Genomic DNA, 22310 nt, shown 5'->3' with positions numbered 1-22310 from the left:
CAGGACCTTCTCTGGGGGACAGTGGGCATGCACTCAGCAGCCTCCTCACATATAAAATGAAGGGCCACTCCACTTGGAGTCTAAGCTGAGCCCCGATTCCACCCCACAAGCTCTTTCGTCAATTCTCCCTTGAGGAGAGAAAGTTAATTCAGTGCTAGGAAGGGCTTTGCTTCCCCTCACTGAAATGTTTCGCTTTTTCCTGTCTAGTGACCTCTTGGGCAAGATGTTCAGTTTCCCTCTTCCCTTGGGATGCTGGGAAACTCACAGTGAAATCGGAAGCTCCTTTGCAGCTGTTCTAGGGCAGCATATGGATTTTGGGGCCAAACTCAGGTGTGTGGCTTTTAGCTCTGCCACTCAGCCCTGTTTGAACTTGGGCAAGTCACTTATCTGTGGTGAACCTCAGTTTGCTTACCTGGAAGGGGCTGTGGAAAAGATGGGGGGGAGATAATATGTGAAAGAAGTTGGGACATAGTAGCTGCTCAGTAAACACTACCTTCTCTCCCCTTTTGGTTTGTGTTTTCTTCTTTGGTTAAAATTCAGTTTTATTGCTTGAATTTTCTCTGGCAGTTTGATTCAAATCCTTTGTGGAAAAAAGTATGGTGTAAAGAAATATCTATAAAATAAATGCTCTTTCCTTATAACTTTGTGGCACATATTGATTTATTCATCTGTTTCCCCATCAGCCTGTGTCTGGCAAATGCTGGGGACAGAGGGTGTTCAAGTGTGCAAACAATGGGTAAGAGAATGAAAGGAGCACAGGGGAAATGGGGCGGTCAATGCAAAAGGTAGCTACAATTTCCCCCCTCCCTGTACCCACACCCCTTCACACTGTGACCCTGCCATTCCTCCCATCAGGATGTGGAGGCTAGTTCTCCACCCTTTGAATCTGGACTGGGCTGTGTCCTTGGACCACTAAAATGTGACTTTTGAGACTGGGCCTTAAGCAGTTTTGTAGCTCCCATCCTTGTTCTTGGACCCCTGCCCAGCTGCCATGGGAACCAGACTGGGCTAGCCTGCTGGAGGATGGGAGACCACATGGAGGAAGGCCCAGCTGTCCTCAGTGCCATCTGAGTGAGCCCAGGCAATGCTAGAAGAGCCACTAAACTGAGCCCAACCCAGATTCCTATCCCATAGAACTGTGAGAAATAATAAACATTTGTGGTATCAAGCTTCAACTTTTGGGGTTGTTTGTTATGCAGCAAAAGCTCACTGATACAGATGAAATCCAGAGCCCTCATTTCATTGAAGAGAAGGCTGAGGCTCATTTCTGGGACATGCTTGGCCAAGAAGGAACTTGAGTTAGTGGCCAGCTTAGGACTAGAAGCCAGGCCTACTAACTGCAGCCTGGTGCTCTCGGGACTCCTCAAACCCGCCCATTTCTGGTCCTTGCGTAACTCAAGCGTATTTTCTAGGAAACTTGTTGAAATTATTTCCATGGCAAGCTAAGTTTTTCTCAACAAATCTGGGCTTGAGGCAAGAAAAAACATTTCCCAGGTCGTTTCAGAAAGAGAAGTGGGGAGAAAGGTGTAATCCCTGTGCAGAAAGGTGTTAGAATAGCAGGTCTGGCTTAGAGAGGCCTGCTTGCAAGTGCGGCCCTCGGCTGGCATCTGGGAACTGGGATGTAGAAGGGTTCCTGCCACCCCCTGGTAAGAGGCTCACTGTGCTTATGTTGCTCGTGTGAATGATGTGGTCTATGTTAGATACCTGCTTTCCACCTGGAAGTCTGGGATTTTGGTACAAACTCGGCCTACGTGGCTGGTGCCCAGTAAAAACCGTGGGCACTGGATCTCTGCTGAGATCCTTGGTTGACAACACCTTTCATGTGTTTTCACAGTTTGTTGCTGGAGGAATGAAGTGCCTGCCGGGTGACTCCACTGGGAGAGGACCACATTCGCACCTGGCTTCCTCTGGCTTTCACCTAGGCATTTTAAAAAAATGTTTTTTATTGATTTTAGAGAGAGAGGAAGGGAGAGGGATAGAAAGAAACACCAATGAGAGAGAGAAACATTGATTGGCTGCCTCCTGCATGCTCCCTACTGGGGATCGGCCTGCAACCTGGTATGTGCCCTGGCTGAGAACTGATCTGGTGACCTCTTGGTTTATGGTTTGGTGCTCAACCACTGAGTGACACTGGCCGGCACCCCTCATGGAGCACATGGTTGAGGCATTTGAGCTGGGTAGGACGTGGCAGGCTGCTGGCAGAGTGTGTGTCTGGGGTGAATAATCTCAGAGTCCTTCCCCTTCATAATTTTCTCGGATTTCTCATTTTTCCTAGTGACTCAGAACTGGAGACAGCCTTTGTCTGGCAGATGGAGCATTTCTGCATCTTGAACTTCCCAGTGTTCCTGCATCTGGCCTGTGAGACCCGAGTAGCAAGCAGGGCTTCAGAACCCAGGGGCTTTTAAAATGTGCCTGTTTTCCCCCAGACCTGTCTTCCTTGTCTGGGTTTGGTCACAAGCCTTACTGGGGGCCTGTAGCACAGAGACACAGAAGGAGGCTAGACCTAGGGCGGGTCCATAATTCAGGAAGCCAAAGGCAGGGATCAGGGTCAAGGGCAGTGGAACACACTTTGATGTTCAAGTTCACAGAATATTCCCCCAATGAGATAATTGCCCCTCCCAGTGTCATTGATGGCCAGGGAATTGGGTAAGAGTCAAATGCTCATCAGGGGCTGGTTAATAAATTATGCAGCATTCAGATGATGGGCCAGTGCGAGTCATTAAAAAGAATTATGATGATGCAGAATTCAAACATCTTTTGGTTTCAAATGGACATAACTCAGTCTAGCTTAAACTGGAATTTACTGGCTCAGTTCCTGGAGAGTCATGGATGGGGTTGGCCTTGGGGATATCCTTGTGCTTTCTCTGTCTCTCTGTCTCCCCCCTTCTTTTTATCTCAGTCCCTCAGTCTGTCTTAGCTGTTTCTTTAGATGGACTTTCTCCATGGGGCAGTCAGCCTGGCCACAGACAGCTCTAGGCTCATGTCAAATCTCCTGTGACTTTGGAAAGGGCTAGAGAAGAATTCTCAGGGAAGACTCTGATTGGCTGGGCCTGGGGCATGTGCCCATCTCTGGAGCAATCACAGCAACAGCATGGAAGGAATACGGTGATCGGTCAGGCCTGGGTCACACGCCCAGCCCAGCTGGCAGAAGGGAGGTGAGGGGAGGACAGCCCTACCAGAATCACCAGGAGATGGATGGCTCCTTAAGGGAAGGGAAACTGGGCAGACAAGAGCAGCAGATACTCACTCTTGCTGTTTCTGGGTAAGTTCATGTCTTTTGTTTTTATTATACAGGTGACCCTAGACTATATTTATTGATATGGAAAATTATTCTCAACATATAGTTGAGTGTATGTGTCTATGGCATGGGGACCAGTGGCAGACTCGAACCAGACTGCCTGGGTTCGAATCCCAACATTGCCACTTTCTCACCATGGTCTTGGGCAGTTGACATAACCTCCCTGAGCCTCAGTGTCCTCATCTGTAAAATGGGCATAATAACAGTGCCTACTTCATATCATTCCTATGAGTTAAGCAAGTTAACCCATATCAAGCATGTCTGAATGGTGGTTGACATGGAGTAGGTTTTTGATAAATGTTAGCTATTGTAGGTGCCTACCTAATGCAGTGAGGATATCAGTCGGGTGGGTGTGCTGGGGCTGAGCAGGGTGTGAACTCTCACGGGGGTCAGGCAGGTAAGTAAATGAAGGAAGTGGACATACTTGGGGAACAACAGGGAATGGTGGGGACTGTGGCAAAATGAAGTGGCTTGTTCCACATAAAGTGGGCAGCTGGTCCTCAGCTCTAGCTGACTGTCACCATGAAGATAGAGGAGCTCAGTTTTCCAAGAATAGGTAAAGTTATAAATTTTTGTGTGATATTAATAATCAATTAGGTTTTTAAAAATTGCAAATGCTGAGCTGAAGAACAGGTGTAAGCCAACAAAATGGGTGGGTCTGGCTCCTGGCTCACTCACTTGATGCCTCAGATGTAAATGCAGGACAGAAGAATGATCACCAAAATGCTAACAGATGGTGTCGTGGGATTTAAGGTGGATTGAACTTTCTTCCTATTTTCTATGTATTTGACTGTTTCATCCAACAACATCAACAGGAGCAAAGAGATAGCAGGAGCTGCAAGGAACTGCGTAGGGGCAAGTGGGAAGGTATGGTAGTGAGGATATCAGCCGGGTGGGTGTGCTTGGGCTGAGCAGGGTGTGACCAAAGCTGTATTCTCAATAATGGTGGCCCGGTGGCCGGTGCAGGTGAACTCCTCTCTGGCCTGAGGAGCCCTGGACTTGGGCTCAGATCCCTGTATGGCCTGGGGCACATGACTTTACCCGGTGAGTCTACTTCTTACCCGCAAAAGGAAGATAAGGACACTTCCTTTTCTCTGTGGAGGAGAGGCTGCAGCACAGACATGCGAATACCATAGCCCAGTGTGCAGGACTGCAGGTGTGCAGGATCGCAAGTGATCACAGGTGTGCAGGATCATAGGTGTGCAGGATCACAAGTGTGCAGGATCACAGGTGTGCAGGATCACAGATGTGCAGGAACACAGGTGTGCAGGATCACAGGTGGGCAGGATCACAGGCATGCCGCCCAGCTCAGCATCTAGGTACTGGCCCCTCAGTGCCGGAGATGCTTGCGTGCATGCTCTCCAATGCCCAAGTGTTTCTACTCATGTGCGGGCCGTGCATGGTGGCATTTCGAGGGGAGGGGAGATTTCAGGTGAACGCTGCCATTTCACGCTGAGTAGATAGCCAGGAGGTCCTGAGTGCAAGCTTTGTCCCAAGCAGAGTGCTGGATGCTGGGGACAGAAAACTAAACAGCTACCACCAACAGTCGGCGATAAGCCTGGGTGGTGGAGGGGCTCTTGGCCCGTTCAGTGAGGGCTGCACGGAGTGGATGCCCGTCTGGAGTCTTGGATATTCTTACAAGGAAGGGAAGAACTCTGCCGACGGCCAGGCAGGAGTCCGTGCTTTGGAGCAGGGAGGGGAGGGCGTCTAGGTTGAAGAAACAGCACCAGCAAAGGCTGCTGCTTGAGGTGGGACGAAGGTGGCACTGGGATGAGTCCAGGCCTGGATCTAGTTCTGTCTGGGGTCTCTCCCTCCCCTCCCCCCATTCCTGAGCCTCCACCCTCCACTCAGCTGCTCCCTGACTCCCACTTCCCCTTTCCAGACCAAGCTGCAGCAGTTTTGGGACAACAGTTTCTGCTGGGGACAGAAATACACCCTTGCCCACCAAGAGCGTGTGTGTATGTCATGTGCAGGAAGGAGGTGGCTCCAGGCTCTGCCCCCCTCCCAAGCTCACTGAGCAGGGGCCTAGAGGAAGCAGGTTTCTAGCGGGTCCAGGTGGCTGGGCCGTGGGGTGGGATGGGCTGAGGTCTGAGACAAGCCAGGGGCAGTGTCTTCCTGAGTCACACCTCCCTCATGGTCTCCAGTTGTCTGCACAGTTCCAGGAGTCTTACAATTATTTGACCAAGCTCACGAGGGCTCCATTCACCTCCTTTGTCCAGGGTCCATGCTCACACCGGGGTGCAAAGGATCCTGGGAAACAGTGCACCTGGCATTTGTCCCATCTAGATGGGAGGTAGGCTCCCCAGCCAGGGAGGGGGCCACTGGTAGGAACCAAGGCAGTGTGTGGGGCCCTCAAGGGAGATGCCTCCATGGGGAGCAGCCAGAGATACAGAAGGAAACCCAGGCGTGGTCAGAGACCCCGAGAAGAGGGTCCTTCAAGAAGTGATCAGCAGCGTCCCCTTTCGGGGGGAGGCGAAGGTCTCTGTGCAGCCAGTGTGTTAGCAAATGGGCCTTTGGGTGTGGGAGGCGGTGAGGCGGGGGCATCAGGTGGGAGGGCTGGGGAAGTGGAGGCAATGGGGAGGCACTGAGAAGAAACCAGAAGTGGGGTCCGCTGGGTGGAGGGGGCAGGCTGAGGAGGGGGTCTTAAAGAAGGGACCAACTGACTTGAGTTAAAGCATCAGAGACCCAGGGTGTCTGTGGCTGGAGAGGGTCCCTGGCAGGAGGGGAGGAGGGCCCAGGGTGGGGCAGCCTGGGGGAAGGGCCCGAGGGTTTCTCCACTCCCCATTGCACGGAGCAGGAAACTGAGGCTGGGAGGGCTGCACAGGCTGTTCGCACACGCTGCCAGGAGGCAGGGATTCCGGCCTGGAGCTTGGCCTTGACTTTTGCATTATTGTGGTTATGGTTGAGTCACTTTTCTGGGACATCAGTTCTTGGTATTGTGCAGGCCACTCCTCCAGAGTTTGGCAGTCCTTCAAAAGACTGAAATCTGATTCTTCAGTATCTAAACTTGTGTTAGTTTGGGGCTACTGTGGAGTCTCATGTTTTGCTCAAAAGTGTGATTATAGAGCTTGAACTAATTTTCCTTTTCCCACATGTTGTCTTGGATCCCCCGGTCCCCTTTGCCATCATTTTGGTTCCATCTCTTCAGCCCCTGTGGCCACGTTCATGGGCCCTGTGATATGCATGAAGATGAGGGCTACCCAGCTGCTGGTGCCGGGGTTGCCACACCATCTAGGATCGCTCCCACCCTAGGGCTGTGCTGTGGCTCCCTGGGACACTTGTTTTAAAAAATCAATTTGTCAGAATCATTTCTGTGGGCTAAGAGGGGGAGGGTTAGGTGTTCTAAAATGTTCCCTGGGATTTGGGTTTTATCCAGGTATCTCGGGGCCTACAGAACAAATGACTGCCCCCGAAAAGATAGTTTGTTACTCCCAGTTCCCAAGAGCATCAGGCATGGCAGGCTATGCAGGGCCACATGGGGAAGCACCAGGGTCGGTCAGGAGGGAGAAGAGTGGGGGGGAAGCATGGACAAAAGTCTTCACTCTGGTTTTCCAGGGAAGGAATAGGCAAGGCAGGGTAAGCAGCTGAGCAGGCTTAGGATTGGCTAGTTGGAATAACTTGGGGGGCTTTGGACTATAGGGGTGGTCTCTAGTTGCCTGGTGCATGGCCCTGGAATTAGGGCCCTGGGGTTATATTGCCTCCTGAAGTGTAAAGCCAGACAGAGGAAGCAAGTTGGGGGTACAGATTCCAGACCGGTTGGTTTGCATTTGAAAGGCATGTTGGCAGGCCAATCACTGACCACCTCTAGAAATCAGCTCACCCTGGGCGGGGCAGACGCTCCACAGCAGAAAGACCTCAGGTGCCTGAGTGTCAAGAATACAGAAAATAATGAACTATGGTTAATATATGGTTAAATATATTGGTATGGTTGGTGTGGTTCTCTGGGGCACCCCAGGCACCTAGAACAGACTTGGCACATAGTAGATGCTCAATACATTCTTCTCGAAGGAATGAATGTTACACTGTCACCTGTGAGGCCCAAGCTGTGTTTTGTGAAGAGCAGATGTGTGTCACAGCTGGGAGGACTGGCTTCTTCTCCGTGTCAGCCTGTAGCTCACTGGCTTTGAGCCCCAGCGCCTACACCTGTGAGCCGTGGCCGCATCCTCTGGGGCTCAGCCTCCTCCCGGGCTCAGCATTCGTATCTGTAACAGGACATACTGCGCTGTGTCTCACCTCTGCGAAGACCAGAGGGCGCAGTGGTAAACTGTCTGGCCTGGAGAGGGCCTCGGTGGTGGCCGCCACTGGTCCCTTGTCAGTCCCTGTGCTGCTCGGCTGGTTTTCAAAGTGCTCTGGGATCTGGTGGACAGCAGGGCCTTGCTTTACTGTCTGTTTTCCTGAGATTTAGGAAACATGGTCTTAGGCAGGAAACCCTAAATCTGGACATGCACCTGCGTCACCCTGGGCGACTGTTAGGAGACAAACCACTGGCCTCTGACTCCTGAGCCCCTTCTCTGAAGGAGAGGCCTGAGACCTTTGCTTGAACATATTCTCAGGTGCTTGTGACCCCCCAAGAGAGCTCTCTTCTCCTCTCTGTCAGAATGTCCGGACCCACCCTGGGCTTCAGAGCTCTGCGATCAGCCTTTGGCACACAGGTTACCACAAGAAACAAACTGCATCTGTGCTGCCTCTGTGCTGGCGAGGGCCTGATGTCACTCAGTGCCCCTTACACTAAGAGGACATGAGAGCTTGCTTGCAGCTTGGTGTCAGAAAAACCCAGCTCACCAGGGAACTGGAGTGTTTCCCTTTTTCTGGTAAGGAGAACTGATTCATTTGCCTTGTTTCCCTTTTCACTCCCAGTGCCGGGAAACTCAGGCAAATTTGAAGCTCAGCTATTCTAACCCATCATTTGGCATATTTGCTTTTTTCCCTCCTTGGTCTTGATTTTCTACCTTTATGTTCCTAGCTTTTAATGTATATGTGCGATGGTCTGGGAGATACAATTCTCAATATGAAAGGAAGGAAGGGAGGAAGGAAGGAAGGGAGAGAGGGAAGAAGGAAGGAAGAAAACCTCAGGCAAAATACAAGTGCAGTGGCTAGGGGAGACCAGACTTAAAGTTTGGGCTGAGGAGGGGGTTTTTAAGGAAGGGAGCGATTAACTTGAGTTAAAGTTTGGGCTGAGGAGGGAGGTTTTCAACACCAGCCTGCTGTGTGTCCTTAGACCACTCACGCACACTCTCTGATTCCCCGCAACCCCCTCCTCCTGACCGCTTCTCAGCCTCCTCTGCAGGCTCCCCTTTCTCCTCCTGTCCTGAAATGGTCACTCACCACATATTTATAGTACCTCCCTATTTCTCCTGCTGTGTAACAAACCACCCAGAAACTTCTTAGTGGGCTTAACATTTCTTTTGCTCATGGACCTGAAGGCTAGGCAGGGCTCAGTGGGGACAGCTGGTCTCTGCTCCTCTTGGTGTCGGCTGGGCCTGGACTCTACAGGCTCGCGCTCTCGCACGTTTGGTGGCGGGTCTGGGAGACTAGCAGCTGGGGCTCCACACCCGGAGCTCCTCAGGCGCCCCTCTCTTGCTCTCTGCGGCCTCTGCACGTGGTCCCTCCAGCAGCTCCAGGGTAACCGCTGGCCTTGGGAGCCAAGGGTCACACCCCAAGAGAGACAGCCCAGGGGAAACTGTGTCGCCTTGTGTGATTTGGCCTCAGAAGTCTCTCAGTGTCACTTCCGCTGCAGTCACAGGGCCACACTGTAAGAAGAGCATGTGGCATGGGAGATGTTGGTGCTGCCATCTTTAGAAAACACTGCCTGCCATTCTTCCTCATGCCAAGCAACATGCCAGGTTGTGGGCACACGGACACAATAGTGTGTAGGATGCTGGGGTCCCCCAGGCCTGTCACAGGACCTTTCTTTATTGTTCAGGGCCCACAACTCCACACAGACACCCCCACATCCTTGCCTTCCTCCACCTCCTGACCCGTATTTCCAGTTTCCTGCCTTAGTGGTCCTCAGCTCAGTAGGTCCCAAACCGGCCTGTCATTTCTCTCCTGTGTTCTCCGGCTGAGCAACGCAGCACTGTCCCCAGCGCCCCACCCCTCACCCGGCGGGACCCTGGGAACCAACTGAGACCCCTCCCTGCTCCCTGCCTAGAGAGCCAATGCCCGTTAGAGCCTGATGCTCCCGATGCCTCTCAAAGCCACGGACTCCTTAGGCCCCCTTGCTGTCACCTCCCTATATGGGCACCATCACCTTTCGCGTGACAGCCCCTGTTCCTGTGGCCTCCCGTCTTGCCCCACTTCCAGCCAGACTCTTCTCCTCGTAGTATCCAGACTGGTTTTTCTAAGACGTGAGTCTAATCACATTTTTCTTCTGCTTACAAACCTTCAGTGGCTCGCACTGTCCCCTGGGTGGCACTGCCTCTCCAAAACGTGACCCCGAGGCCCCCGGAGCCGGGCGCCGCCTGCCGCTCTAGCCCCCTCTCCCTGCCAGTCTAAGCGACAGCATTTCGGGCCACCTTTCCTTATCTTGACGAGGCCACGGCCCCTCACGCCCTCCACTTACCCCCTGTGTCCGTGCCGCTCCCTCCACCTGGAACGCTGTCTCCTCACCGTCTCTGGCCAGCTGCTGCTGGCGCTTCAGGTCTTGGCTTAACTGTTTTCTCTGAGCAGTTTTTCCTAAACTAAGTGCTCCTGGCTCCTGGCACCTTCCCAGCGCTCTAGGACCCAGCACCGTAATTGCTTGCTCAGTATTTGTTTTCATTATTTGGATCATAAACTCTGTGAGGAATGGGGCCAGGTCTATCTGGTTAGCCAGTGGCACACGGGGGTGCTGAGTGTTTGTTGAATGAATAAATGGCTGAGGGGGCCAGGGCCCAGGATTTGACCAAATCGACTCTAAGGGCCTTTTAACCCCTGTCTTTCTACGCCTTCCAACAGTCATTTTCTGTCTACCTTAAAGGCACATGACCAGTGGCCACAGAAGTTGGTATCTCTTCCCCACCCACTAGCCCCAGTTTCGGAGATGGTGACACTTATTCCCAGTGTCACCTGGGATAAAGTGAGAGCTGAGCCCACCAGCCATTCCGCCCATTGTCTAGCGTGCAGCCTGGGCTCCTCGCCCTTGCTCTGAGCTTGGTCATCTCCATAAGCCATGGCAACTCCATTAACCTGAACCCTCAGTTATCTGGAAGCCTTGGGCAGGCTGGGCGCGCAGTCAGGTCCGGAGACGGTGAAATGGAGCAGCTGGTGACTGCAGTGAGCTTGCAACCCCTGAGCCCTGGGCGTAAAGAACCTTTAGCATGTTTGAGAGCTCTCCCCATGGTTACAGAGGAGAAATCCACGGGGGGTGTGGGTGGGGAGGCGGGCCTAAGCGCCCTGTGTCTGGTTTTCATTCTCATTGCCTACTGTCCTTTCTGTCCCCACGCTGCCCCTCGGGCCCTGACTTTCTTCCCACACCGGCATGGTGGTCCTCCACTTAACCCCAGGCACAGACAGGGGGTGCAACGTGCAGAGTCTGCGCCAAGGGCGAGGGACAGAGGACTCCTGACTCCCCCCTGCTAGAGTCCCTATCTGGGCCCCATTGGGTCTGCAGGCCAGGCCGTGGGGCCTCAGTGGGGGTCACGCTGGGCAGACCCAGGCCTCTCTCACTGCCTCTGTCCCTCCAGCTGTGTGACTGGAGCTAAAGTACTCAACCACTCTGGGCCTTCATCTCCAACTCTGCCAAAGGGTACCGTTGGCTCATTTATTCCTGAGACCTGCTCAGGATGCTCCCTGCGAGGTCCAGGAGCCATGGACACCCACGCAGGGGCTCAGGGCACCCAGTGGGTGTCAGTGCGGACGTTAGAGAGGTCCTTCCCCTTGCCACCAGTTGCCACCCAAAGGGACTTACCCTCTCTGGGTCTTGGTTTCCTTTTCTGCAAGAATAGGATCATGATGGCACCTCCCACGAGGGGAGGTGTGAGGGATTTCCTGACAGAGCCCACGGAAGGCAGTTGGCACAGAGCGTGGCCACGGGCAGAGTAGGAGGGGTGGGTCCTGGTCAGACAGGGTGGCCCAGGAGGGTCTGGCCCCTTCCCTCCCCAGTCTGTTTCCTGAGACCAAACACCAGCCCACGGGCTCCTCCCTGTGGTGGCCTCGGGGACGCCACTCAGGAAACCTCCGCCTGGGCTCCCTGTGTGCCTGGGCGTCCGAGGGCCCTTCACCCCCCCAGGGGTCCCCGGCAGCCCGGTCTGTCTCCCTGCCTCCTCTTCGTTCTTCAGGGAACCCTCCAGACTCTCCACGGTGGCCTCAGGGTGGAGGTGGGGGTGCGAAGTGGGCTGGGGGCGATGGGTGGGGGCAGCAGGGCAGTGCTGGGGTGGTAGGTGGGGCCCGGGCCAGGTGGGGCGGATGAGCTGTGCAACTGCTGGATTAGATTTAATCTTGATTCAAATTTCAATGAATAAATTTAACTTTATTTTTGATATTTTGTTCATCATGATATTTTTACATTGATTTTGATTTAAAAAGATAGCCCATAAAGTATTATTTGTCTTGATGAGTGAATTTTTAGCTTCCCCTTAGATTCTGCGCCTGAGGTGAGCACATTGCTTGCCTCAGCCCTGCCCAGCCCAGCCCTTTTGGGGGGAAAGGTGGGGAGTGTGGGGAAAGCCGCCCATGGAATCCTCCCGACCACCCAGTGGCTGTTCACTGGTCCACTGTCTGGGCCTCCCTCCACCTCCCACCATCCATGCTTCCATCCCTCCCTGCATCACCTGTCCGTCGGTCCATCTGCCACAGTGTTAAGAACTTGCCTCTGCATTTAGATGGCCTGAGTTCGCATCCTGGCGGCCCATCCTGGGTGACCCGTGACATCCATTCAACACCCACACTTTCCGTTTGGTAGAGTATCGCACAGAAAAGTTATTCAAATAATACTTGAATATATTGCTTAAAAAACATTTATTGCTTTCTAATAAGTATTTATTGCTCTCTAATTTCGACACATTTAGTGAAACAGATATGAGGAACCAAGGCCCAGAGAGTAAGGTGTCTTGTCCGGGGTCGCACGGTCTGTGGGTGCAGGGATGTGAGACCAGATGAGCCTTGCTGAACGAGGCGGCAAACCCCGGCCTGTCCGAGGCCCTGCTGCTGGCTTCTCCTGCCTGCGGCGGAGTGGAGTCCCTGACACAGAGCCAGGCAACCGCCCAAACCGATGCAAGGCAGTGTTCACGAAGTACTTAAAAGGGGGAGTTGGCCGCAGGCGAGTGATTCGGGGAGCTGGGAGAATGGGCCTGCGGAAGGCCAGGGGCTGGCTCACCCACCTCCATTCTAACCCCCTCCGCGGTGCCTCCGTGCACTTCGGAGCCTGGAAGCTAAAACCTACCGTCGCCCCCAGGTCCCTGCAGCTGTGGTTCTGGATGTGAACTGGGTTCTGCCAGTGAGACCTGCTCATGTGAGGTTTGGAAGGTGGCTGTCTTCCTGCCTCTCCTGGCGGGTGTGGGTGTCGAGGAAGTGATGGCTGGACTCTGTGCCATAGTGTCCCCTCGCCTGCTTCCTACGGGCCAGAGACAGGAGCAGTGGGGGCAGAGGCTTCCTAAGCCCAGGCGGCAGCCACAGTCGGGCATCTGGGGGTGGCCTCTGACTCTTCAGTGTCCTGCGTGTGGCCCTGGCAGCAGCTCCCCCTGGTCAGTTCTGCGGGGTCCTGGGGACCCACTCGCTCAGAGCTCATGTCCTGGGATTTTATAAGCACCTAATTCCCCATGTTAAATCCCTTTCTGCTTAAGATTCCCAGAGGGGTTGTTAGTTCCCACGCTGAAATGTGTCTGACACAGGATCACGAGGTGGCCTTTGGATCTGGGAATCCGGAAGTCACAGGTGACCTTGGAGGAAGTGGTTTCAGTGGGGTGACGGCCAGGGGCCATCAATCTTGGAGCCCTATCGGTGCCTTCTAAGAGCATGGCTAATCCACTAAATTGGCTGAGCCCTGGAACCAGATATATGGATTTAGCTCCCAAATGTGTCCTTGGCTCGCTGGGGTCCCTGGTCCCCAGTCCTTTAGGTCCAGTGCCTAGACTCCCATCTTTGTGTATTAAAGTCTGGCTCTGGTTTTGCAATGCAGGGTACCAGATTGCAGTGGGTGAGGGGGTTCCTGGGAGCCGAGGGCTAGGAGATGGTGTGGGCTGGGAGGGGAGCGTGGGCGGGTGGCCCTGCGTGTAATGTGAAGACCAGGCCCCAGTCTGTTTCTTTCCAGGATGGGAGAGGCTCCACGTAGGAAGGAGTCCGTGTGAGAAAGAAGATACCTGAGAAAGCAGGACAGAGTACTGGGGAAAGGGAGCGGGATGGCCAGGGGGAGCCAGCCCTGCAGCTGCAGTTACGGCAGCATCGCCCCGGGTTTGCCCCGCGCCAGTCAAGGGCCAGGTGCATTACAAGGGTCACTCTCCTGCTCACGGCTCTCCAGCTAGTGGAGGAGGCAGGGTGTGAACACACAACTGAGTCGGGGAGAAAGGAAGCTGGAGAGGGGCCTGGGCCATCTCTAGACGGGTTTGGGCCGCACGGAAGCTGAGGTCATCTCCTGAAGAACAGGACTGGTGGTTCCAGAACCTAGTGTCTGGGGCAAGGGGTGGGTGCAAACAGCGCCCTCTAGGCGCCCGCAAGGGGGTGGCTGAGAACGACCGCCTGGCTGAGCTGAAGGTGGAGTTCAAAGGGGTAGATCTGGGGTGTGGGTCCCAGTGAAGGAGGAATTAAGGGTGCTTTGGGTAACTTGTGCAGGAAAGGTGATCTGAGATGGAGCTGCTGGGTGTGGGTGCAGAGGGAGGAGGGGGATGGGGAACCTGAGCATGTGGCTAAAGCAAGTGCAAGAAGCAGGGGTGGGGCTGACGGCAAGGCCGGGAAACCCGCAGGGGGGTAGATATGCCCCCAGATATGTGGTAGAAAGAGGTTGTCGGCCTTCTGTCCCCCCCTCAGTTTCTCCGGTCTGGTATGGAGAAGCTGTCAGTGGAAGTTCTGGTCATGTGCTCAAGGCAGAGAAGGAGGCAGGGCCCCGGGCTTGGTCCTGCCTGTGGTGAGCGGCCATCCGTTTTGGAGCCCTATTGGTTCCCTCTAAGAACATGGCCTGGTCCTTCCCAGGGGGGCCTTCTGCTGCTTTAGATACTGTCTACATCTGGACAACTCCTCACTTTTGCCTCCACCCTGGACCCTTCCCCTTGGATTTATCACCAGACCGCACAGTTGTCCAACAGGCTTCTCACCAAAATGTCCAAGTGGGAGCTTTGGTTTCCCCGCTGGTCACTGCCATCCTGGTTAAATGGAACTTCCACCTGCCAAGGAGCTAAGAAGGAAATTGGCACCATCTTTGACTCCATCAGATCCTACAGACTCTATAAAACATACCCTGGGTCTGGCAACTTCTCACATCCTCAACTGTCATCTCCTGGGTCCCCTCTCGCAGGGGCACCTCCGCAAGGGCTCTCTCCCGGTTCCTGCCCGTGTCCAGTGCGGTCTGTTTCTCACATGGCCACCAGAGGGCGCCGAGATGCTGATCTCCAGGCTCACAGAACCAATGCAAGGTCGTTCCTCCTCTCTCCAGGCCCTCACCGCCACTCTGCCTCCGGCACTTCTTGCCCCACGGGCCTTCTTGCTGCTCCTGAAAACGCTCCAGGCTCCTTCTCACCTTTATTTACCCTTGGCAGGTCCTTCTCCGGCAGTGCTCTTCCCCGATCTTTGCAGAGCTCAGTCTGGTCTGCCTCTTCCCTTCTCCACCATTCCTTCCTCTCAGCCCCCTTTGTGATTTTTTCATGGCACTTTTCACCGCCTATATCATCATTCCAGTCATTATTTTGTTTATTGTCTCTGTCCCTGTTGGCATGTGAGCTCTCTGGGGACAGGGACTTCACTTGGTCTGCTGCCATTTCGCCAGGGCCTGGCACCCAAGCCTAACTTGTTAAATATGAGTTAAACGATGAACTGTGCATGTCAGCCTAACATGGCAGGCGGGAGGCCATCCTCCCCCCCCCTGGGCCAGGACCCATTGAAGGTGTCTTCTCCACCCTGCTCAGCATCAGGAGCTGCTGGCGCATCCAACATCAGAGCCGGCAGAGCCAGAGGACCAGCGCCCACGGCCAGGGCACAAGGAGAAAGGCCAGAGTGAAGAAGTTAGAGGGCCTGGGGGGTCCATGGAGGAGGGAGTAGACGTTGAGAGTCAAAACCCAAGACCCTTCCTTTGGAGGTGGGGGGGGGCCCTGGAGGGAGTGGAGATGATGCCCAGAGGCTCCTTGCCTCTGTCTGGCTAGTTCTGTGCAGTTTGGCTTGTTCTGTGCGGTTCATGTGCACGTCTGAAGGCTGACAAGTAGCTAGGGTTGGGGTCTCTGCTCCTCCCCTCCATGGTAAGGATAGGGGCTGGGCTACGGAGTCTTTTTTTTTTTTAAGATTTTTTTATTGATTTTTTTTTTTTTTTAAGGAGAGAGAGAAACATTGATGTGAGAGGGAAGCATCAATCGGTTGCATCCTACACATCACCTACCCAGGATCAAGCCTGAAACTGGGCATGTGCCCTGACCAGGAATCGAACCTGCAACCTTTCGGGACGACAGGGACTTCTGTGTGGAGGGAATGGCAAATGCCCAGTCCTGGAATAACTTTTAAGACATGTACAAATTTAGTATGAGATCAAGGTAGCTTTTCAGTCAGTGGAGAGAAAATACATTATTAAAATAAATGGGGTTGGTCGCTGGGCAGCCATCTGGAGAAAAATAAAGTAGGATCCATACCTCACATTGTACAAGGAGGTAAGATGGGAGGTGTCAGATAACCAAATATAAGACAATGAAACCATAACACTGCAAGGAGAAACCATAGAAGAACGTTTTTAAAATGTGAGTGTGACAGGGGCCCAAGAATCACGAAGAACCCAGGAGCCATAAGAGGAAAGCCCGGAGCACTAAGGGACGTAAGTGTGAAGTCTGAGCGCCTGCAGCCACTGTGAGTAAGGCCGGTGACATTCTGGGCAAACATGGTTGTACCTCGTGAAACAGACAAAAGCTAATTTGCCTCATACGGAAATCAATGAAAAACACCCTCACCAAAGAAATCGCAGTTCACAGGAAAGGGAAATACAGATGGCTTTTAACTCTGAAAAAAAACCGCTAACTCAGATGAAAAGAAATGCAAATTCAATCCCATGGCGTATCTCTTTGTTCCCTGTCTGCTGGAGTAGCAACATTGAGAAGTTATCCCAAGACTGTGTTGGTGAGAAGGCGGGAAACAGCTTCCACGCATTGCTGCTGGGAGGGTGAGCGGGTGAGCCCCCGGGGAGGGTATCTGGCACCAGTGGTGCACCCTGTCACCCAGGGATCCTCCCCGAGGGAGGCAGCCTCCAGATCCCCGCCCCCTCAAAGCAGCGTGTGCACCCCGTTACTCAGGGCCGCGCAGCTGGAGCAGCAAAAGGTGGGGCGAGCCCAACCTTTTTTCAGTAGGACGGAGCTGGGCTGTCACCCGCCTGGACAGGGAGCTCTGCTCCGCTGCAGCAGTGACTGAGGAAGCTCCTTGTGAGCGGAACAGAAGCAACATGCGGCAAAGAGTAGGTGGGAGTCAGCAGCGCGGGGCCCTGGCACCTGCTCCCTGCGGGGTGAGAGGAAGGAAGTCAAGAAGCTTTTCTTCTGCTGGAATGTCTCTGGAAGGACACGCAAGGGACAGGCAAAGGAGACGCCTCCTCTGAGGGGCTGGGGCGCTGGGAGGAGGGCTGGAAGGCTAATTTATTGTGATAGGCTTTTTAAAAAAATCCTTACCCAAAGATATTTTTTCCATTGATTTTTAGAGAGTGGAAGGGAAGGAGAGAGAGAGAAAAAAAATTAACATGAGAGAGACACACATCGACTGGTTGCCTCCCGCAGGAGCCCCAACTTGGCCGGGGATCGAACCTGCAACCGAGGTACGTGCCCTTAACTGGGAATCGAACCTGAGACGTTTTGGTCTGCAGGCCAATGCTCCAGCCACTGAACCAAACCGGCCAGGGTGTGATAGGCTTTTCCGTACCTTTCAAATTTTGGACTCATTCAAAGATAATATTAAAATGTAACCAAAAAAACTTCAAAAAAAAGATTGCTGTTTAGGTCCCAATTTAGGGGAGAGGGACAGTTGTGTCGTATTGGGATGGGAGGTGGGGAAGAATGATGAGCCCAAGGGGCCAATGGGCATTGGGGTGGGGGTGAGGGGCGTCTCCGGGAAGCCTGGCCTGGGGATAGGAGCCGTGCATGGCTGGGGTGGCCACTGAGGGTGTCAAGAGAAAGGCCAAGACAGCATCCTGAGGGGCAGGTGTGTGAAGGAGAGGGGGAGAAGGTGCACCTGGGTGGGGACCTGCATGGAGGGTAGCCTGCGGGGGCCGCAGGGAAGGATCCTTGGGGTCTGAAAGTGGGGCAATAGGAACCGGGTTGTGCATGGTCTCTGGGTGTGTCTGGGGCACAGCACCTGATCCAGGGGCAGAAGGAAAGCCCCATGATGACTAGGAAGTGCCTGCGCTCTGTATCCAGGGCTTCATGGGGATTTCCTAGGAGAAAATCCCCTCCCTGAATCCTGAATTTGCCCCATGGAGCCTTTGGACACAGTATGGCTCATAAGGAGAAAGGTTACTGAACTAAAGGGTGGCCTGAGGCCATCAGCCCAGGGAGTGGGTGGGGGTGGGGCAGGGAATCATCACTGGGTCTGTCCAAATCAGCCCCCCAGGAATTTAACCCCAGAGCTCAGCTGATTTGGACTCTGGGAGGACCCTATCAGGCTGGGGACCAAACTCCAGCCACTGGGGACTGCCGAGCTGACCACCCCTCTCTGCTCTGACCTTGGTTGTAATGCTTAGCAGGACTGACCAAAGGCAGAATGGACCTCTATTCAAAGGGCTTCCCAGTGCTGCCTTCAGGGGACCTGCCAGAGACCCTAAAGGCAACCCCACCCCCCAGGGGCTTCGCTTTTGTTTTTGTTTTTGTTTTTGTTTTTTAAAGCTCTTATTTCTATAACAGTTTAGTAAGTGCCCCTCTGTGTCAGATCTTAGACTATAGTAAAGACTTAAAAAATGTTGGCTGCTATTTTAATAAAATGTTAACATTTTTAGGAAGATATAATCATTCGAAAGTTGTGTGCATTTGATGATAGAGCCTAAAGATTTATGAAGCAAAAATAAAAAGTGACTGAGTTAAAGGGAGAATTGACAAATTCACTGTCAAGGTGGGAGAGTTAATAAACTTTTCTCAATAGCTGATAGATCAAGTGAAACAAATGAAAACTATTTGTAATGATATAAAAGACTTAAGCAGCACAGTTAACATCTTGATTTATTAGACATTTATGGAACGCTGAATATCTATACATTTAAGAAAAAAATGAATCCCATACTAGATCATACATAAAGCAAATCTCAACAAATTTAAAAGAATCAGGCCAAATTCTTTAACCACAATAGCATTAAAAAAACAATAGCAAAAAGATAATCCCATTTCCCAACATTTGAAAATTAATAACACACTTTCAAATAACTCATTGATCAAAAAGAAAATTATAATAAAATTTTAAAATACTTAGAATAAAAACATAATAAAATATTGCATATCAAAATCATAGGTTGTGGTAAGTTTTATGTTATGTATATTTTACCACAGTTTTTAAAAAGTTGGTTGCAGCTAAAGTAGTATTTGAGGAAAATTTATAGCCTTAAGAGCTTATATTAGGAACAAAACAATGTTTCAAATTCATGAACTAAGAATTCAAAACTGAGAAGTACAGTAAAACAATAGAAGAAACCCAAAGAAAAAGGAAATAATAAAGAGAAGAACAGAATTTAAATACATGGAATAAAATGGTATAGTAGAAAGAATTAACAAGGCCAAAAGTGGGTTCTTTGAAAAGATTAGTACAATTAATAAACTAAAGAGCAACTAAAAACAAATGCTGGAAGCAAAAAGAATTAACGTAGGATGAAAAGGAAGAGTAGAACAAAAATAAAAAAGGAGAGCTTAACAAGATGTGTGATAGTACTGTGAACAGCTTCACAGCAACAAATTTAAAAGCCCAAGCAAAAGAGAAAAATATATAAAATATTTGTAGAAGAATATATAAAGGATGACTGAGAAGTAATAGAATCCAAATGGTCCTATATCCTTTAAAGAAATTGAATTCGTTTAAAATCTACCTCTTCCTGCTCCCACATAATTTCAAAACCAGGCCCAGATGGTTTTACAAATGCTATAAAATATTCGAGAAAGAGCTAAATCTGTATTATCCTAACTTCTCTAAAAATAGAAAAAGAGATAATATTGCCAGCTCATTTAATGAAACTTTATACACCCCCCCCCCCAAAAAAAAACCAAGACAAAGGCACTATGAGAAAGGGAAATTGCTGGCCATTTTCACCGATGGACATGGGACCCCCCCCCCCCCCCCGGGCCTCCCGCCCCATTTTAGCCATTTGGAGCCAGCGATTTGTGAGACAATCATCATGGCTGCATTCGTCAGGGTGGACTTGAAGCCGTTTTAACAGAAAGACCTCACAGCACAGTGGATCTCGCTCTTCCGTCCGAGGTGAGTGGTCCTGACCCCCCCTCCCCCCAGCATTTCTATTTCCTAGCCAGCCTCGGAGAGGGACAAAGGATGCACAGGACCAGTGGCTTAGCTTCCAGGGAGATGATGACTCAGGCTTTGTGCACATCTCCTCCATCCCCCCCCCCGCCCCCCGACTTAATCATGGGCCGCACCTCGCTTCAAGGGGGGCAGAAATATGCCCTTCAGCCCCGGAGTGACTCAGTCAGGCTTCTGCGGGAAGGACGGGCCATTGAACATTAGAGAACGTACCAGTGTTATTCACAACATCTCCATAGATACAGAAAAAAGCATTCACTGAGATTAAACACTTAAGATAAAAACAAAACAAACTGTTACTAAGAATAGCGAGGAACCTTCTCTAACTGGGAATGCGCCGGCCACAGCTCACAGCGCGGGCCCTGGCGGGCACGGAGCGTTCTTTGAAATCAGAGACAAGGCAAAGTGCCCGCCATCCCTGATGCCTTTCAACGAGGCAGTAAAGGCTCCAGGCAGCCCAGGGAATTAATGTTATAAAAATCGGGAAGGAAGAAATAAAACTGCCATTTTTTACAAATGATAAGGCTGTCTACAAAGACAGTCGTGGGCTTGTTAGCACCAAAATCTCCGGATAAGAATTTTCACATTATATAATGAGAACTGCCATATGTATAAGTCCATTATGCAAAATTTGACATTTTCCCTACGTGTAAGCAACCAACAGAAAATGCAATTTTAAAAAGTGTGTGTTACAATGACACTGGATGTGATTCGGCATCAAGAAATAAATCTTGTGAAAAAATGTGCATGACCTTCCTGGAGGGAAATGATAAAACCTTATAGAAAGATATAAAGAAGAAATGGAATGTATTCGTGGGTAGGAAGGCTGAGTTTATAAAGAAGTCAGTTGTCCCCAAATTCCCCTACAAATTGAACAGAATTCTAATTACAACCTGGCATAGTTTTTCTTGGAACTTGACAAGCTTATTCTAAAATTTATATGGAAGAGGGAATGGTCAGCGAACATGAACAGTTTTGAAAATGTTCGGGAGAGAACTTGCCCTGCTTGATTTAAGGACCTGGCACAGGATTCCGGCAGTTAAGGCAGCGACCGAGGGGCAGGGAAGCTGGAGCGCAGCTCCCGGGGGAGCAGGCCGAGCTCCCCAGTAGATGCGCCGTATTCCCGGGCGTGGAGAGGGCTAAGTGGAATCCATATCTCACCACAACCAGGATCCACCCCACGTGTGCGAAGGCCTGACTATCAACAGCAGAGCTTTAAAAGCTTTAGAAGAAAATGTATGGACTTAGGAGCCAGGAACAACCGCTTTGTAAGCAGGACTCACTCCAAAAGCACATCCCTAGAGAGGAAATTAAACTACATTCAAATAAAAATTCTGTTTATTAAAAATCACAACTGATCCAAGACATCGCAAAGGCTGGAAAACCTATTTGCAGTACATATAGCAATTTAAGTTTGGAAATCAGAATATACAAAGGACTTCAAGTAAATATGCGACTAGAGAAATGGACAAAACGTTGACAAGGACAATTTATGGAAAAAGAAACCCAAGTGTCCAATAAATACATACCAAGATTCTCAACATCACCAGGGATAAGTTAATGTAAATAAACCCACAATGAGGTGTCCAAGCCTTACAAGACCAATTGCGAGTGAGGGTGTGGACCAGGAGGTGAAAGACAGACACACCTGTGGCTCTGTGATCCCCCTTCTAGAGAAATCTTGCACGCCAGCTCCGGGAGGCCACGCATATCTCACAAAATTGCAGCACTGTTTGCCAAGCAAAGATGGCAAACTTCCTACATATCTGGGAACGGAGATTAGATAAATACATTTCAATGCATCCATATCATGGAAATCACACTCAGCAAAAATCACTAAACTAGAGGTTTTAGTTAAACATTGATCAGCACTGTGCTGGGTGGAGGTTGTGCCTCCCAAGCCCTAAGGCCTGGGGTAGGAAGGAGGGGGCTGACTGACCTGGGAGGCCCCAGGACAGGGTCTAGGACCTCTGTGGGGACAAGCTAGGCAGGTGGATTTGGGGTGAAATAGGAAGGGTTTTCTAACAGGCCCGCTGCCCAAGGATGAAAGGGGTTGTTTTCTAAGGCAGTGAAGTGTTCTGTCATTGGAGGTGTGAGCCAGGGCTGGGCAGCTGCTTCAGGGGCAGTGAACCAAGCATTGCACACCAGCGGTGCCAGGGCAGGGTTGGCTAAAGGTGGCCTTTACGGTCCCTCTCTGCGTACCCAGAGGCTCCACGGTCCTGTGACTCAGTGAGTTTGCAAAGTGTGGCTGACAGAGGGCGGGACTGAATGAATAACTGAGCTGTGACACATCCTGCGGTGGAACGCTGCTCACTAGCGAAAAGGGATGGACCCGGCACATGCGACAACGGGAATGAATCTCAGAAACACACCGAAAGGAACCGTGTGCAAGGGGCCACATACCGTGCGACTCTGG

This window comes from Miniopterus natalensis, chromosome 2 (assembly GCF_054644295.1).
Source record: "Miniopterus natalensis isolate mMinNat1 chromosome 2, mMinNat1.hap1, whole genome shotgun sequence".
Taxonomy (NCBI): Eukaryota; Metazoa; Chordata; class Mammalia; order Chiroptera; family Miniopteridae; genus Miniopterus; species Miniopterus natalensis.
The sequence above is the reverse complement of the archived record's forward strand: the minus strand, read 5'-3'. Positions refer to the sequence as shown.